Source organism: Pleurodeles waltl, chromosome 1_1, assembly GCF_031143425.1.
Source record: "Pleurodeles waltl isolate 20211129_DDA chromosome 1_1, aPleWal1.hap1.20221129, whole genome shotgun sequence".
NCBI classification, from domain to species: domain Eukaryota; kingdom Metazoa; phylum Chordata; class Amphibia; order Caudata; family Salamandridae; genus Pleurodeles; species Pleurodeles waltl.
The window spans coordinates 81,870,308-81,887,197 of record NC_090436.1 but is presented as its reverse complement, the minus strand read 5'-3'; the positions used below and the strand labels follow the sequence as shown (position 1 = coordinate 81,887,197).

The window sequence follows — 16,890 nt, the reverse complement described above, 5'->3', positions numbered from 1 at the left end:
TAAGGATGTGGGCTCTACATGCACCTGTTATGTTTGATTTAATAGGCTATAATGTTACTCAATCTATAAGAATCTAGGCTGCATTTTGGGTTTACAGAACTACTCACTTGCCTCTTAGTTCACTAATGGCATGTTGGGGGACGAGCCATGAATGTCTTTAAATACTTTTCATGTCTGTCTTTGCAGTACTAAGGGGAAATCTGATGTACCAAGGTAAAACCCTTCTGCAGGTTTTAGATATAACCTTTAAAAAAAAAATTGAAGTGATATTTATATTATGTTGTATGATATTTTTATCTTATTTTTGTTCCACGATATACATGGCAAATGTTTTATGGTTTGGCTCGTACACAGACTATTGAAGCCAAGCTATAACCGTATTTCCGTATATAATTTGCCTGCATGTCTGCCTCTATTTGCGATTCGGACTTAGTACATGATGGGGTCGCCAGCCTCTTGATAAAATGATTTGTGAAAGGCGAGGCCTAGAAACATGGAGCCCTGCCCACCTGCACCGATTTGACAACTCTATCATCAAGGCTTCTTGTAGCAGAGACAAAGAGTGCTTTCAGTGAAAATACATTTAAAATACATGTTCCTACGGCCAAGACTCCAGGCCGTTGTACTGTATGTGACCACAGCCAGGAGCACAGAGGGAGAACTACTAGGCTCAGGTGAGACAGGCAGGGGCGTGGCTTCAGGAGGCGTGTTTGGTGTGCGACAACACTCAAACGTATCCTTGGTTTGGAAGTTGGGACTGGGGGCCCTGAATTTGGACTGCTGTGTCTGTGTCAGTTCTTCTCGCCATTCTCCTTTCACTACGAGGTTTTAATATGTTCACTTTCTGGATCGGATCTTAAATATATATAGTTTACTAAGAAAGTAGTAAGTCTGCACCTGTAGTAGTACTCCTTCTCAAACATTGGCAGCCGTAAGCTTGGAAAGCTGTGCCAGTCTCAACTTACCAGGCATATTACTGTCAATCAAACACCCAGAAGGTCATGGGATGAATGTTTGCAAATAGTTTAACCAGTGGCAATTGCTTGGGGCAGCATTGCAACTCATCGTTTTGCAACCGCTGTGCCACTCTGGGCGCATGAGTATCAGTACTGACCCTGTTCCTAATGGAAACAGTCCATCCCGAACTATGGTCATCTCACCCCTCCACCCTGCAGCCTACTGCATCTTTATTTGTGTAATGTGTGATTCACAATCCCCTGAATCTCACTGACTGAGTTTCACCTCTGTGAGTCCATGTCTAGTCCCACCACCTTAAGGCACCAGTACAAAATGAGCACTGAACACATTACTCCATGATCCCTTCATGACCACGTAGAGCGCTCTGTTGCCTTTTGGATAGATTCTTGCTTTAGAAATACCATATACACATACTAATACATACTCTTGTGGGAGACAGGTGAATAGGCTGATCGAGTGTAGAAGAAATATATTTATATTCTTCGGCGAGGCTGGGGGATATCCTTCTTTTTGTGCAAAAGAGCAAGCATGGTTGCCTGCCTGAAAATGAATTCCTCTGAATCTATCTTCACAAGTAAGCCACCCATGCAGAACATTTCTTAATGGATTGAACATAAACATTTAAAATACAATGAACTAAAAACTGTGGGAATTATAATTTTTTCACGCAACGCAATGCAGTAAGACACCTTGCTGCGCTGCGTGAAAGGGAGAAGGCAGGAATGCATCATACCAGTCAAGGTATGGCGCATTCCTGCTTGCTCCTTGTGCTGACACACTTTTGCAGAGACGTAATTTAGGGGTCACTAGTGGTCACAATTAAGACCCCTGGCTTACTCCTTGCGAACCCAAGCATCCTTCTTTGCTACCCCTGGGTTAGGTGGAAAAATCAGTGGCAGGAACACAGTGTAGCTTGTACTTATGGACGTTGGCTGGGGCGCCACTCTTTTATTCATCCTAGATTTTATTATTACACCAATTCTTAATAATGCCGTATTATTCACTATTAGTGTAATAAAAAATGGAGTGCAATCAGCTGGAGTATGACCCTCCCCGGCAACTAATGTAAGTAAAATAAATGGCTCTTAAATGTATGTTGTGTGCATGCTTGCAGGAGAGTGTATGTTTACGTGAGAGAGTGTGTCAGTGTGAATGTGAGTGTATGTATAAGCATGTGTGTGTGAGTGACATTGATGGGCGAATGGCATGTGATGTCATTTCCGCTACTCCTGGCATTTTGGTGAATTGTCATTCAGTCACATTTCACCATGGAGCAAGGGTGCCTGCATTTCAGGCAGCATTCTTTTATGTGGAGAAAGGGACACCTTCCTGCACAAAAACAATCCTTTTGTGGCTTGTTCTTCCTTCTTTGTTTGCCGCAGAATGCAGCACCTGTAGAAAGAGGAAAAAACAAGAAGAAATAAAGAGGTTTCTCCTTGTCACGCCTCCAGTGGGAAGGCATTGCATTATGATGCATTTCCAGGTCTAACACTCGTAGCAAATCTGGGAATGCGCCAAAATCCATGGGTGGATGCATGGGAAAACCCACACTTCAAACACATAGAACGCCTCCCTGGGGCAGAGTAACGTAAGGCGGTGACTAGCATTCTCTTGCGTCACTCCATATTTACCAAGCACCAGAGGGCCACGCAAGGTGGCCTTGTGTGGCTTGGTAAATCTCATTCTAGGTTTTGCGTCGGCCTGTGTCCCCATGTGTGGCACACCGGTGATGTAAAATCTTTGATAAATATGGCCCTGAATTTATCCTTCCTACCTGGACCTCTCATCCACAAAAAATCAGCAACGGCTTCAGAGCATCAAAAATGATGGAATTACAATTCAAAGTGGTCCTAATGCATTTCAGGTGGAAAGAGAATATGATTATTTTATTAAGGCAAATCATGGAGACTATGAGCAACGTTTGGGCTTAATAGCTGTGCAGAGAGAGATCACGGTTCGACCTGTGCATCATATTTCAATAGTAGTAGGTCCCCGGCTGTAGGGATCCATTGTCACTTGCACACTCAAAAGAAATTAATCAAAGTCAAGTAAATGCACTTTTAGTGTGCCACCAAATGAGTTCTGCATTACATAATGTGCCAGATTTCTGACCAACACCAAAGAACTTAATAAACTATATCATGCCTTTTTGTACCCTTTGTTAAATGGCTCTCTATTGATGCTCAATGATACATGAGATCTTTGTGGCTCACCTCTAAAGCCTTCCACCTTAATGCTCCCAGTTATCTTACTCAAAATGTATATCTAGTTGAAGCTCATGCAGTCTGTGGTGCAAAAGACAAATATCTATCTCGGGAGCTATTAGCAGGTGCAGTGGCACTGGGGTTCAAGGTGGTGAGGGACCCACCACACCCAAATTACAGCTGTGTTTCACAATCCAACAAGGAGTTTGAGGGCTCATTTTTCTTTCTTGACTTATGGTCCATGGCACAGTTGATATGTCACTATTTGTAAGCCTCTGTTCAAGAAACAGCATGTTAAGCTGATCTTGACATCACATAACATTGGTCCCAGTGGTTTTACGGAAAGTGGTTTCACATCACATTATATCTCAGAAAGTGTCTGTGTTGAAGTAAAAAAAAGAAAACCAACTGTGAAATTAAACAATAAGTTCAAGAATAATACAATATTAAAACAAATGCTACAGCATGTTTTAGTGATGTTATTATACATATACTAATTGGGCTGCCATCATGCTATGTCTAGGATGCAGCTATTACACACCAAGGGCAGATATCTACCATGCAGTCATGATGTGCTGGCCAATTACAGCCTCACAAGCCATTAATCACACCCTTTCGAGACACAGCTGCATATAAACAGGTTTAACTAGGTTAGGAAGGATTATTCAGGAACGGAAATCGGCAGCGGCATAGGTTCTAGCAGCGCAGGCTTCAATGATACTCTAGAGTGGCTGCAGGGGCAGCTACAGTATAAGCGTCTCTCACCACACAAAGCAGACACAGAATGGACAACAGGTTTACATCACTTATGATAGGACTATTGAGTAGGCCGCCTTTGGGTACCCCTACCCTTTAAATACTCCACTAAAAGCATGTTGGACTTATATGTGGACGTATAGGTTTGCTTGTTACATTATGGTCATGCAATTCACAGCATGAATGAAAATACAAGAATTGAACACATTAAATTGGCTCTAGGTGCTACTAGTTTTAAGCAAACAAGTGAATGGGGTCCAACAAGCAATAGCGATTTGCCCAGGATTATGAAATAGTCAAGATGTGATTTTCACTCTTATTGTTTCATTAAAAAGATAAAAAATATTATTTTCCAAAAAAAGAATGCTTTTGTTACTTAACTCTTCAACAAAATCATCCCATTTACTTACAAATAAAAACAACAGACCAATGCATGTAGAGGGCTAGCTGAATGTGTATTATGTTATGTAACAGGTATGTCACAGCGCAAACACAGCTCATTCTGTATGGAGTATCTCTGCTCTAAAAGCATATGAGCGGATGCAGTACTCATTCTGGCACTCACAAAGAGATAAGATTAAAAAGCCATGTTTTGATAAGTTTTTAGAAAAACTAAAAGGAGCTGCAGAAACAAATGTGAACATATAACTTGCTCCATAGTAAGGAGTGAGAAAGGAAAAGGAAGGAACGTCCACTATTTTGAGTGGTTCGAATTCTCCATGAAACAGTTGGAGCAATGTCAGAGGATCTCAGCGCTCTAGCTGAATGACTGTGACCAGAGATATACCAAGCCAGCCCCGTATAGGTCTTTATGAGGGAGGCAAAGAAACTTAAAAACACACCTTCCCTGACTGGGAGGCCAATGCAAGGATTTAATCAGGGGGTCTATTCTAGTGCCTATCGGTAGATGGCATACCAGTCGGGCCGCCGAGTTTCGAACCAGCTGAGGGCAAGACATCATAGAAAAGTTCATGAGCACCAGCAAGGAGTTGCCATAATCCAGGCGACTCGGTATAAGTGCCTGAATCACTGTCTTCAATGAAAACACCTTCCTTAGAAGGTGGAGTATGCTATAACAATTACTGCATGTGGCCTTGACATAATTTTTATCATCCATTAGGACACCCAGGTTTCTAAGTGCCTTTTTGGGGAAGGGAGGAGCTCCCAGTTCATGAGGTCTCCAGTCTTCTGACCATCATGAATGGCTTTTCTAAAAAGCATAACTTCATTCTTTGCTCCATTCAGCTGTCTCATTCACATGGCCACGGTACCCATGCTGTCCCCAAATCTGACTTTAGTGAGTTCTGTCTCCTGATCAAATGACATAATCAGCATGTGGGACAATTTTGGTTCCAAATGCTCTCATAACCCTTACCAAAGGGACCACATAGATGATAAAAAGCGTAGAAATCATGGTCGATCCCTGAGGTACTCTGCAGATGTTATCAGCCAGCCTCGACTTAACGGGAAGTATGGACACATCCTAGGAGAACCCAATCTAGAAGTCTCTCAACCTCTCCAGGGCCGGGCCATGTATGCCAATATCACAGAGCAGGTCAATCAGTACTGCATGTGATAGCGTGTCAATCACAGCGGACAGGTGAAGAAGTATCAATACCGTTTGGTTGTCCTTAACCAGGGAAGACCTGATGGAATCAATGACTGTGACAAGAGTTGTCTCTATACTGTGAGTGGCCCTAAAGCTTGATTGCAAGGTATCTAATACATAATTATCTTCAGGGCATTTGAAAAGTTGTCTGTTTATTGCTTTTTCCAGAATTTTAATAGGAAATGGAGGAAAAGATTGGCCAAAAACTAGAAAAGCTTGAAAGGCCTTCTGAGAGCTTTTGAAAAATCAGCAACACATTGGCTCATTTCCAGCCTGTTGAAACTTCCACTATTTTTAAACAGAAGTTGAATACATTTCTGAAATGGGGTACCAGAGGAAGAGCAAGAGAAGTAAAAATCTATTGTGTTGACCCTGACTTAGCCTTAGAAAATAGCAAGCAGCTCTTGAACTTCTGTTGACTCGATGTGTTCAAAACTACGCAGTTGAATAGAAGTAGTAATTAGTGGGCATTCATAGCTGACATGACTGCCCCTCAGCTCAGATAGTTGATCAAATCCTTCATAAATCTTTCTTATCTTGTCCTGGAAATAAATGGATAGGGAATGTCATAAGTCTGGCAAAGCCGGGACAGAAGTCTGGCATGTATTATGATTAGTAAATGCTTTTACTGCATTAAACTGTTTTGTAGAATTGCCCGAAATCTGAATCTTGGTAACTAAAAACTTTCTACGGGCTTCCTGTAGCTGTTTGTGATAAATGTGTAAAACCTCGTTGTAAGAAGCTGGCCAGGTGTGTGGTGGGTATCTATGGTACTTACACCTTATACCAAGTCCAGGTATCTCCTGTTAGTGAAGTGTAGGTGGTGTCTAGAAGCCAGGCTCTCCAGAGGTAGCTCTGGATGAGCAGCCAAGGCTTATCTAGGAGGCATGCAAAGCTCATGCAGTACCACTGTAGTCACACAGCACTTACACACATGAAAGAAAACACCCAGTGTTACAAAAATAAAGGGTCTTTATTATAGTACACAGTACCAAAAATACTAGATAGGCAATACCCCCAACAGGAGGTAAGTAAACACACTAAATATGTACACCAGTAATTAGAAATAGGCATAAATAGCAATAGAAAACAGTTCAATAGCAATAGACAATAGTGACTCTAGGGGGAGCCCAACCCATATACAAAAAAAATGGAACGCGAATGCAGGACCCCCACCCAAGTAGTGGAATCTGTAGAGGGGAGCTGGAGGAACTAGGAACCCCAAAAGGTAAGTACCACAGTGCCCCCAGCGACCAGGAATAAAGGAGTAAGGGCCAGATGTAGCAAAGGTTTGCGAGTCGCAAATGGCCGAATCGCTATTTGCGACTGCGCAAAATCGGAAATAGGATGCAAAAATCCCATTTCCGACTCGCAAAAAGCGATGAGAGCCGTTACCGACTCGCAAAATGTGCGACCCCATTTTGCGACCCGCAAATAGGAAGTCGCAATTTGCGAGTCGCAAACCATATGCAATTGCAACTCGCAAATTGCGACTAGTCGCAAAAAGCCCATTTTGCACTTGCAATTTACCACTAACTCAGAGCAGGTGGTAACCATTACCAAAGTATAAAAGGAGACCCAGAAGGCATCTGGGTTACTCAAGATGGCGGAGATATACCTGATATCAGTGAGGAGGAGAGTCCACGCAGCCCAGCAGAGGAGGAGACAGGAGAAGATTTACAGAACAAGGCAGACTCTTTTTCAGCAAACTGAGGAAGAGATCTACGACAAATACCGCCTTAGCAGCGCAGCCATCCTAGAATTAATAGATTTACTGAAACCACAGCTAGAACACAAGACTCTGCGTGGCTGCGCCATCCCTACGCATGTGCAAGTGCTATGCTCACTGCACCTCTTGGCCTCGGGGAGCTATCAGGGGGTCATTGCTGTGGCAGGTGGGGTATCTCAAAGTGCACTATCAAGGTTCCTCAGGGCATTCCTAGATGCCATACTCACACACATGTCTCACTACATATACCTACCCAGGAATGAGGCAGAAATTAACAGCACCAAATTGGACTTTTACCGGATTGCCAACTTTCCCCATGTCATAGGGTGTGTAGATGGGACACATATTCAAATATGCCCTCCTGCAAACCTGGAATATCTGTTCCGCAACAGAAAGTGTACCCACTCACTCAATATTCAGGTTGTTTGTGACGCCCAATATGTCATCACTGACATTGTAGCAAAATTTCCAGGCAGTACTCATGACTCCTACATTTTTAGGCACAGTGGGATACACCAACGCCTGGAACGTGGGGAGTTTGGAGACGGATACCTCCTAGGTAGAGCTGCATACACCTTGTAGACATACACACAGATCAATGTGCACACCAACCAGGACTTTCTAACAGTGTACTGTTTGTGCTCAACAGTTGACAGAGCATATGCACTGCGGCCATGGATAATGACTCCGTACTTAACACCCAGCAATGAATGTGAGAGACGATACAACAGTGCACACAAGAGGACCAGGAACCTGATTGAACGCACCTTCGGATTGCTGAAAGCACGGTCCAGATGCCTCTACCGAAGTGGAGGTGCCCTCCAGTATACCCCCATTACGGCATTCAAAATTGTTGTCGCATGCGCTATTCTGCACAATATTGCCACCCGACGTGGGCTACCTCTCACCCCTGCAGACCCAGATTCTGAGGATGAAGAGCAAGAGCAACCACATCGCCATCATGGGGATCGGAGCATCGCAAATCAAGGCAGACTGAGACGGCAACACATCGCAAACCAATACTTTTGAAGGTACGTGTCAACTTCAACCATACTCACCTATTGACCAAAAACACCATTTGTTAAGTGGAACAAAAAACCTATTTAATATGTGCAGAAATTGAACTATTTACAATGACAAACTGTGCAGGGAGTTCAGAAAGCCAACCATGCATGGGGCACATTGCCGTCATGTGCCCCAACATCAGGGACAGTGTTTAGTTTATGACCTACGGCGGCCTCTGCCAGCCTGGCTGGTCCCAGGTTGTTCAGCAGTGCTCTGCCTCGTACTCCCACTCCGGAGCACCCTGGTGTCACCAGCAGAGACACTGCTCACAGTGGAGACCTCTTCGCTGTCCTGTGGGGTGTCCCCTGTACCCCTGGACACATGCCGTGCCTCCATTAGATCGATCACATGGGTGATCCGGCCCAGGCCTCTTGCCACATCCCCTGCAAAGTGGCCCATTTCCACTTGGAGGCCGACTGTCCTTCTTGACAGCCCAGTGGTGTTGACTGCCAGTCTGCTAATTGATGAGGCCATCCTGTCCAGCCTCTGGAGCAGCTGGCGGTCCCTGCGCCGCCCACCCTCGCTCTGTGACAGCAGTCCAGCCACCAGTTCCCGCATGGACAGGGCTAGGTCCCCAGTGTTGTTGCCTATGACGTCCAATTGTGCATGGAGCTGCTGCATGCTGTTCTCATTGCTCCTTACAAAGCGGTGCAGAACCCCACTAATCCACCCTAACATTTGGTTCTGCAGGCGCTGACCACGTAGCAGTTGTGCCTCGGTCATGGTGGAGGATGGACGCCCGGACTCTGCCTGCAGCCCTGCTCTCCTCAACCTGCGTCGCCTGCGCAGCGGTGGATGCCCTGTGAGATGTACCGTGGCACTCCTGGCTGTTGCTGGTGCAGCCTCCGGAACCACTGTTGCAGCAGGTGTTGTCATCAAGGGGATGGTGTTGGTGGTGCAGGTGGGAGTGGTGGCAGCTCCTGTGCTTTCCTCATGGGGCTGGCTGACTGTTGGCACCTGGCTGCTGTGGCTGGTGGTGGGGTCTTGTGGGAGACCTGTGGGACATGGGGAACAGACTGTCAGTGTCTACTATCTGTTGCACACTTCCTAATAAACATTTGCCTATTGACTGCCTACTTGACTACATTGCCCATAATGCATCATTCTGGTGTTTGCTACCCTGAAATGGAGCTATCTTGGTTGTGCATGCCCCTGTGTACATGGTGGGTGGGGGTATGGCATTGATGGGGGTACAGGCATATCACATGGTACTCACCGGTTGATGTTGTGGGCTCAGAGGTGTCCAGATCTCCGAATCCTGTAACAGCCTCCTACTCCAGGGTCTCCTCCACCCTTTCCTCCAGGGGTGTGGGTGGTGGTATGGATGATGGTCCCCCTCCTGTGCCTCTCATCTCCCGGAGCCTTTCTGCCACCCTCTCCTTGGTCCGGGAGCGGAGGTCATACCACCTCTTCTTTATTTCATCCACACTCCTGTGGCTGACCCCCAGGGAGTTCACCTTTTCCTGAATATCCAGCCAAATTTGCTTTTTAGTTGAGTCTGGCACATTGAGGGCTGCCTTCCCAAAAAGATCATCATAGTGCTGACAGCATTCCTCTGTCAGCACCTCCAGCTCCTTCTCAGAAAATGTCACTTTCCTCTTTCTGGGAGTGTCTGCCATTGTTGCTGTAGCTCTGTTTGCAGTTCTGATGTTAAAAAGGGTGTGGTCCTCTCTCCTCCCAGGTGTATTAGTAAACTTCCTGGCTGTGATGTCATCATCATGTGCCAGGAAGTGTTTCCAGAGTGTTCTGGAGTGGTTTCTGGAGTGTTCTGCAGCACCTGCAATCAATTTACATGATAATCGCAATTTGCGACACCCACTCGCAAATTGCATGTCCGTTTTTTGCGCGGTCGCAAAAAGCGACCTCGCATGCAGCGGGCTCGCTATCTGCGTTGCGACTCCGGGTGCGAGTCGCAATTTGTCCCCGGATATTGTACCTGCATTCCTATTAGCGACACACAATTTGCGAGTCGCACATGCTCGCAAATTGCGAGTCGCTAATTTTTTTGTACCTACATCTGGCTTTTCCCCAAACTGTCGAAAGGACTAAAAATCAGAATAATGCAACACCTAGAGAAGACTGCAAGAAACCAGTGGTGGATCCTGAAGAAGGAAGACCTGAAAAAGAAGGGGACCAAGTCCAGAACTCAGGGAAGTGTCTGGTGGTTGCAGGAGTCGACGGTAGGACAAAGACGGTCAGCAATGCAGCCCTGGAGTTGGTGAACAGTTCCTGTAGGATGCAGTCTACCTCCCACGCCGGATGGAAGATTGCAGTCTGTCTGTGGCGTGGAAAAGCCACCAACAAACCTTGGCAAAAGCAAGAGTTGCTGTACATGAAAAGCAGAGCTGCAGGGACCAGCAAGGTCCAGAAGGACTCAACCCATGTAGGGGAGTCCCAGGGGACCCTCAGCAATGCAGAGTCCACAGAAGAAAATGCAGCACCCACAGAAGACCCATTGGAAGAGGATCCAGGAGTCACAAAGGAGCCCATGGAGCACAACTGGAGAAGTGTCCCACGCCGTAGGAGAAGCACACAGAGGGCTGTGCGTTGCAGGGAAGAGTGCTGGGGGCTGGGGCTATATGGAGCCTGAAGATCCCATGGCGAGGATGCCAACAAGTATTGGTAGCTGCAAGAGACGCAGTGCACGGGTGTACTGTCCTGCGTGAGAAGGTAAGGGTTTACCTTCACCAAAGTTGGACAGCTGGCAGAGAGGACCAAGGGGACCACTCCAGACTACCACCCGTGATGCAGGATACACACAGCTCAGGATGAGAGGAGATCCACGCAGCCGGTCGTCGTTGCAGTTGGTGCCTGCGGATGCAGGGGAGCGACTCCTTCACTCCAAGGCCAATTCCTTCTTCCTTCTCGTGCAGAGTGAAGACTTGCCACCCTCACAGAATGCACAGCCAGGGAAATGTTGCAGAAGCTGGAGGGAACTGTTGAAGCAATGTTGCAAGTAGAGTCTTCGTCAAGGATGCAGATTGTCTGTTCCTGGAGGGTCCAGTTGCAGTTCCAGTGGCCAGAAGTTGAAGTAAACAATGTTGAGGAATCCTGCTGGAGTCTTGCTCATCGAATCTGAGGATCCAACAAGAGGAAGACCCTAAATAGCCCTGGAAGGGGGGGTGGGTCATCTAGCCAGGTGATCACCTATCAGGAGGCAGGACGGGCCTCTGACGTCACCTGCCTGACATGGCCACTCAGATGCTCCCAGAGGCCTCTGCTCACCTTGGATTCAAGATGACAGGATCAAGGGACCCTGTGGAGGAGGTCTGGGCATCAGCCCTGGTTTGGTGATGGACAGGGGAGTGGTCACTCCCCTTTCCATTGTCCAGTTTCTTGCCAGAGCAGGGACTGGAGGTCCCTGAACCGGTGCAGACTGGTTTATGCAAGGAGAGCACCAAATGTGCCCTTCAAAGCATATAGTGGCTTGGGAGGCAACCCCTCCCAAGCCATGTAACACCTATTTCCAAAGAGCGAGGGTGTCACCCCCATCTCCCAAAGGAAATCCTTTGTTCTGCCTTCCTGGGCTTGAGCTGATCAAGCAGTAGGAGGGCAGAAACCTGTCTGAGGGGTGGAAGCAGCGTGGGCTGGCCGGAAAACCCCAGAAAGCTAGTAGGAGCAATGCTGAGGGTCCTCTAAGGAGGCCCCAGAGTGCATGGAATCATACTTCCAATACTGGCAACAGTATTGGGGTATGATTCTGACAATCTGATACCAAACATGCCTAGGGTCTGAGTTACCATTATGTAGCTGAACATAGGTAGTGACCTATATCCAGTACATGCATAAAATGGCATCCCCGCACTCACGAAGTCCATGAAAAGGGAGCTGGAGTGAGGGCCTACCATAGGGGTGATTTACAGTGCCCTGGTGCAGTGACTTGTGGTTAAAAGGGTCCATGCACCCTTTCACGCAGGCTGCAATGGCAGGCCTGCAGATACACTATGCATGGGCTCCCCATGGCTGACATAATACATTCTGCAGCTGAGTTCAGCTAAGTGTGAATTGGGTTTGAGGATTTTAGGTGGGGATAATAGGAGAAACTCGCTTTTAGGCGATCTTACTTTAGGTGATGGTTTACCATTCAGTTTTGAACCTTGGCCAAACATTCAACACCATCTACGGATAACTGGATAAGATTTTCCTTCAAATATAATTCTATGTCAGCTGCATACAAGTGATAATAGATGTTAGTAGGCCTGAGAGAGGACGATAAAGGCTCCATGTAGAGGCTGAATGAAGTGGGAGAGAGCAAAGAACCTTGGGGCACTTGTTGTTGGATCATGACAGGGTTGTAGGACTAATTAGTCCTTCTTAGGAGTTTGCACCAAATGTTCAGAGCAGTGGTGAACCGGTTGAGGACTGTGCCATTGATTCTCATTTTATTTTGGAGAATGTTTATGAAATGTCATAGTTCAGTGTGTCAAAACTTGCTGATGGGTCGATAAGCATGAGGAGGCAGGATCCCCCTTTTTCTGTGATGTGAAAAGTATCATCAACAATTTTTATAATTGCAGTTTCGGTGCAACAGCTTGTCCTGAGCCAAAAAGAACAGATGATGGATGGAATGCTGAACAGTGCAAACATTCACCCCAGTCACAGAGATCTGAGTGCAATCCATAGTTTGTTTTGCCCACCACGCCACCCCAGTTTGGACCCACTCATATAAAAATTAGTCTTGACTCTGCTCCCCATGGGAACAGTCCAGCGCGAACTGCCAGGCCAGGTCCTCCCTGGACTGAAACAAGCATCCTGGGGCCGATTTCAAGTATCACCCTTCATCAGCTAGGCTAGCTTGAATCCAGTAGTGCAGTGAGCACGGAAACCACGTCTGGGCATATCCTTCCACTTAGGGTGACAAAGGCAAAAAGAACAGATGATGAGTGGAATGCTGAACAATGCAAACATTCAGCTCCAGTCGCAGAGATCTGGGTTTAATCCATTGTTTTTTTGCCCACCACGCCACCTCAGTTTGGACCCAGCCATATGCAAATCAGTCTTGCCATTGTTCCCCATGGGAACAATCCAGCCCGAACTGCCAAGCCAGGTCCTCCCTGGGCTGGAAACAAGCATTCTGGGACCGTTTTAGGGGTATCACCCCTCATCAGCCAGGCTAGTTTGAATCTACTGATGCAATGAGCATGGGACCCATCTCTAGGGAGCAGGGAGCAGGGTTAAGACTGATTTGCATCTGGCTGGGTCCAAACTGGAATGGCATGAGTAGCAAAAAACACAATGGCTTTAGGCCCAGATCTCTGTAGTGAGGGTGAATGTTTGACACAGTTCAGCATTATGTCCATCACTTGTTCTTTTTACAGTTTATCCTGAATCCTGGTTAGTGACCGCACATAAGGTAATTTTCTCAAACTGTTTAAGTTTGGTCTTCATGCAGCTCTTTGGAGCTTTTGCAGGAAGCAGAGATGTGAGACCAGGCAAACATTGTTCAGGTTCTGGGGTCAGCCCCTCCTTTAGTTTTAGTAAAGGCAAGAACTAACCTATTTCTAAACACTCTGGTATGATTCCTTGGACTAAGAATTTGCTCATAAAATTAGAAAGGCTGACTTCCTTGAGAAGCATTCTGGAATTTGTCTTGCTGAAATGGGGTGAGTGTAACTGTTATTTGTACTTTTATTAGGGAATACATCTCTGAAGGAGATCGAGGTTAATTGTTTTAGTTAAATGGTTTTACATTGCTGTGACTTTTGGGGGTTAGGAATGGAAAGTTCTAACTTCTTGTTTTGAACCAAGAAGGTGTAGATCTCACAACTTTCTTTGGGAAAGGTGGATGAAATATGTGGTTTTGGAATTGTGCATTCTTTACCTATTTTGAATAGTTTTTCGGCCTTTTTTTGTTTTGTCGATGTTATATTTTATATAACTGAATTTCATGACCTTAAAACAAAACACACTGTCCTCATATACATAAATAATAATGTATAGGCGTCTTAAAATTTCCCTAGTCCACTAGTGGACAACCTCATGACAGACCCAATGAGGAGTTTTGGGCCTAAAAGTATATATAATATAGTTACTTTTGGGGGCATTCAGTTAGTTTTAAACACTGTACACTAATGCACCCAGAGGGCCCTTTCTCTTGCTACCAGTGTTGGTTTTCCTGCACATTTGGGGTGGCTCCTCCACAATAGTATATGTGTTGAGTACATGGGACTGCCGCAGCAGCGGGACAGCGGTAAGACAGCCAAGATCTAAATCAGGCCTAAATGGCTTTATACTACTCACTCTCTCAACCCCTTAACCAAACGCTAGTATCCCCAATTATGGGATGGGTCTTGGAGTTACAAAATATAGAGACCTTTGTATGGACTGGTGAAGAATGTTATACAAAGAAAACTCTGAACTACAGAGACCAATCATTTCTTCCTTAGGAAATCCTGGACATGATTTGCTTTAAAAACTAATTCCATTGTGGAAGAACTCTTTTCCACTAAATGACTTCTACCGAAGTTTCCTGTGATGCAGACGCTTTCATTTATATTCATCTTTATTTTATTAGAATAGTTAGGAATTTAGATTCAAACATTAGGCAAGAAACTCTAGGCATCATTTACAAAGCATTTGTGTCACTGTTGTCTAATTTTTTTTTTGATGCAACAGTGGTGAAAGCAGTGCTCTACACTACGCCACATTTACAAATTGACGCATTGGGCCCAATGCATCAGTTTGTAACTCCTTGCATCACATTATACCTGCGCCAGGTATAATGTATACAAGGTTGGCATTCCATCGGAAAAGCCAGGCAGAAATGACACAGTGAAATGTATAACATTTCACTGAGTCATTCTGTGGCGTCACTGCGTCAGAATTTTACCGCCTGCTCAGATCAGGCGTAAAGGTGACGCAGTGGGCCTCCTGGCATTGATGGAGTAGCGTCATTTTTTTGACGCTAGTCCAGTAATGTATGAGTTTGGCACCACAGTTGTGCCAGAATTTCTCACAGATCTGTGAAAACGTGTGCCATGGAGCGCTCTATGTACAATACAGGTTATCCCCTTTGTGCTGAGTTTGTGCATATGTAAGAATCAATGAGATTACTCTTGCACCATTTGCCAGTGAACATGCCCTGTCTATCCCTCTCCCTAACTTCCCTGAGAATCACCCACTACGACCGCATATGCAGTCACATACCTTAGAGAGCCACGTCCCTACTGGGACGTGGCTGGATATCGCATCCTTCTTGGTCTCTAGTCGTTGGGGGTGATCCTCCTGTTACCCTCTTGGTCCGTTGCTGATGCGACCAATGGAACTCCATCCTCTTCTCTCGTCTTCCGTCCCTCTCCTCGCTGCCCCGATTCACCTTTTTGCCCCCTCTACCTTGGCATCTTCCGGGGTTCACACCGCACTCCTCTTGTCTCTGCCTCCTTCATGTCGTCAGTGGCTAATCGGAGCAGGTGTTGGGGCATGCCTGACCGTCTGGTCTGCTAAGCTTTTGTGGCCCAGTTCCCCAGGGGTACCATTCGTTGCCTATAGTCATCTCAGCCCGGTGCGGAGTCTTGTTCAATACTGTGGTCCTGTCACAGTTGCTCTCACCCCGGCATGGAGGTTCAGGCCATGGGATCGCAGGAGCCCTAGAGAGGAAATCCGCACTGACCTTGCGAAAGCCCGGTAGTTGGCACATATGGAAAGAAAAAGTGATGATAAGAACCCGCGCAGTATTCTGTGATTGGCATCCTTATTTCATTCCATCCATGTGAGGAGGGCATGGTCAGTCAGGAGGGTGAAAGATCGACCAATAAGATAATACTGTAGTGCCTCTACCACCCATTTAAAAGATAGACATTCTTTTTCAATGATCACGTAATGCATCTCTCTGGGTAACAATTTCCGGCTGATATATACCACAACATGCAAGTGGCCATCATCATCAGGTTCTACCCAACCCCTGTGTAGAAGCATCAGTTTGTAATGTGGAAGGCTTATTAAAATCAGGACATCGCAACACTGAAGCTGAACATAAAAAGGATTTCAATGTGTCAAAGCTGTCTTTTTGGGTTTGAGTTTCCTTGGGGGGGGGGGTTTGTAAGAAGATCAGTTAGAGGGGCAGCTAGGTATGAAAAATGGGGAATGAATCTTCTATAATAGCCCACAAACCCCAATAAGGCTCTGACAGCTCGCTTGGTCTGGGGATATGGAAGTCCTTGGATTGCTTGTATTTTATCCACTTGTGGTCGGTCAAATGGTACCGTTCTCAATAATATATCCCAGATATTGTATTGAGGACCTAGCTAAGCACAAGAAATGAATCGCGCGTCTTGCCGATTCGAAAGCCACCATGTAAATGCCATGAAATGGTAGCGCACACTGAATATCACAAGTTCAACACAAGAAATTAATTGCGCGTCTTGCCGATTCGAATGCCACCATGTGAATGCCAAGAAATGGTAGCGCACACTGAATACCACGAGTTAAACACAGGAAATGAATTGCGCATCTCGCCAATTCAAATATCAGCATGCAAATGCTAGAAAAAGCCAAACGCACATTCACACGCACAAGGTAAAATCTTTTATCATGAAAATTAGGCCCAAGAA

General features: G+C 45.9%; 1 protein-coding gene across 4 annotated transcripts in view; it reads right to left on the bottom strand.

The window, feature by feature from the left end:
• The window catches only part of SPMIP6 (sperm microtubule inner protein 6), a 189,310-nt gene that overhangs the window by 155,235 nt on the left and 17,185 nt on the right, over positions 1-16,890 (bottom strand). The window lies entirely within an intron of this gene.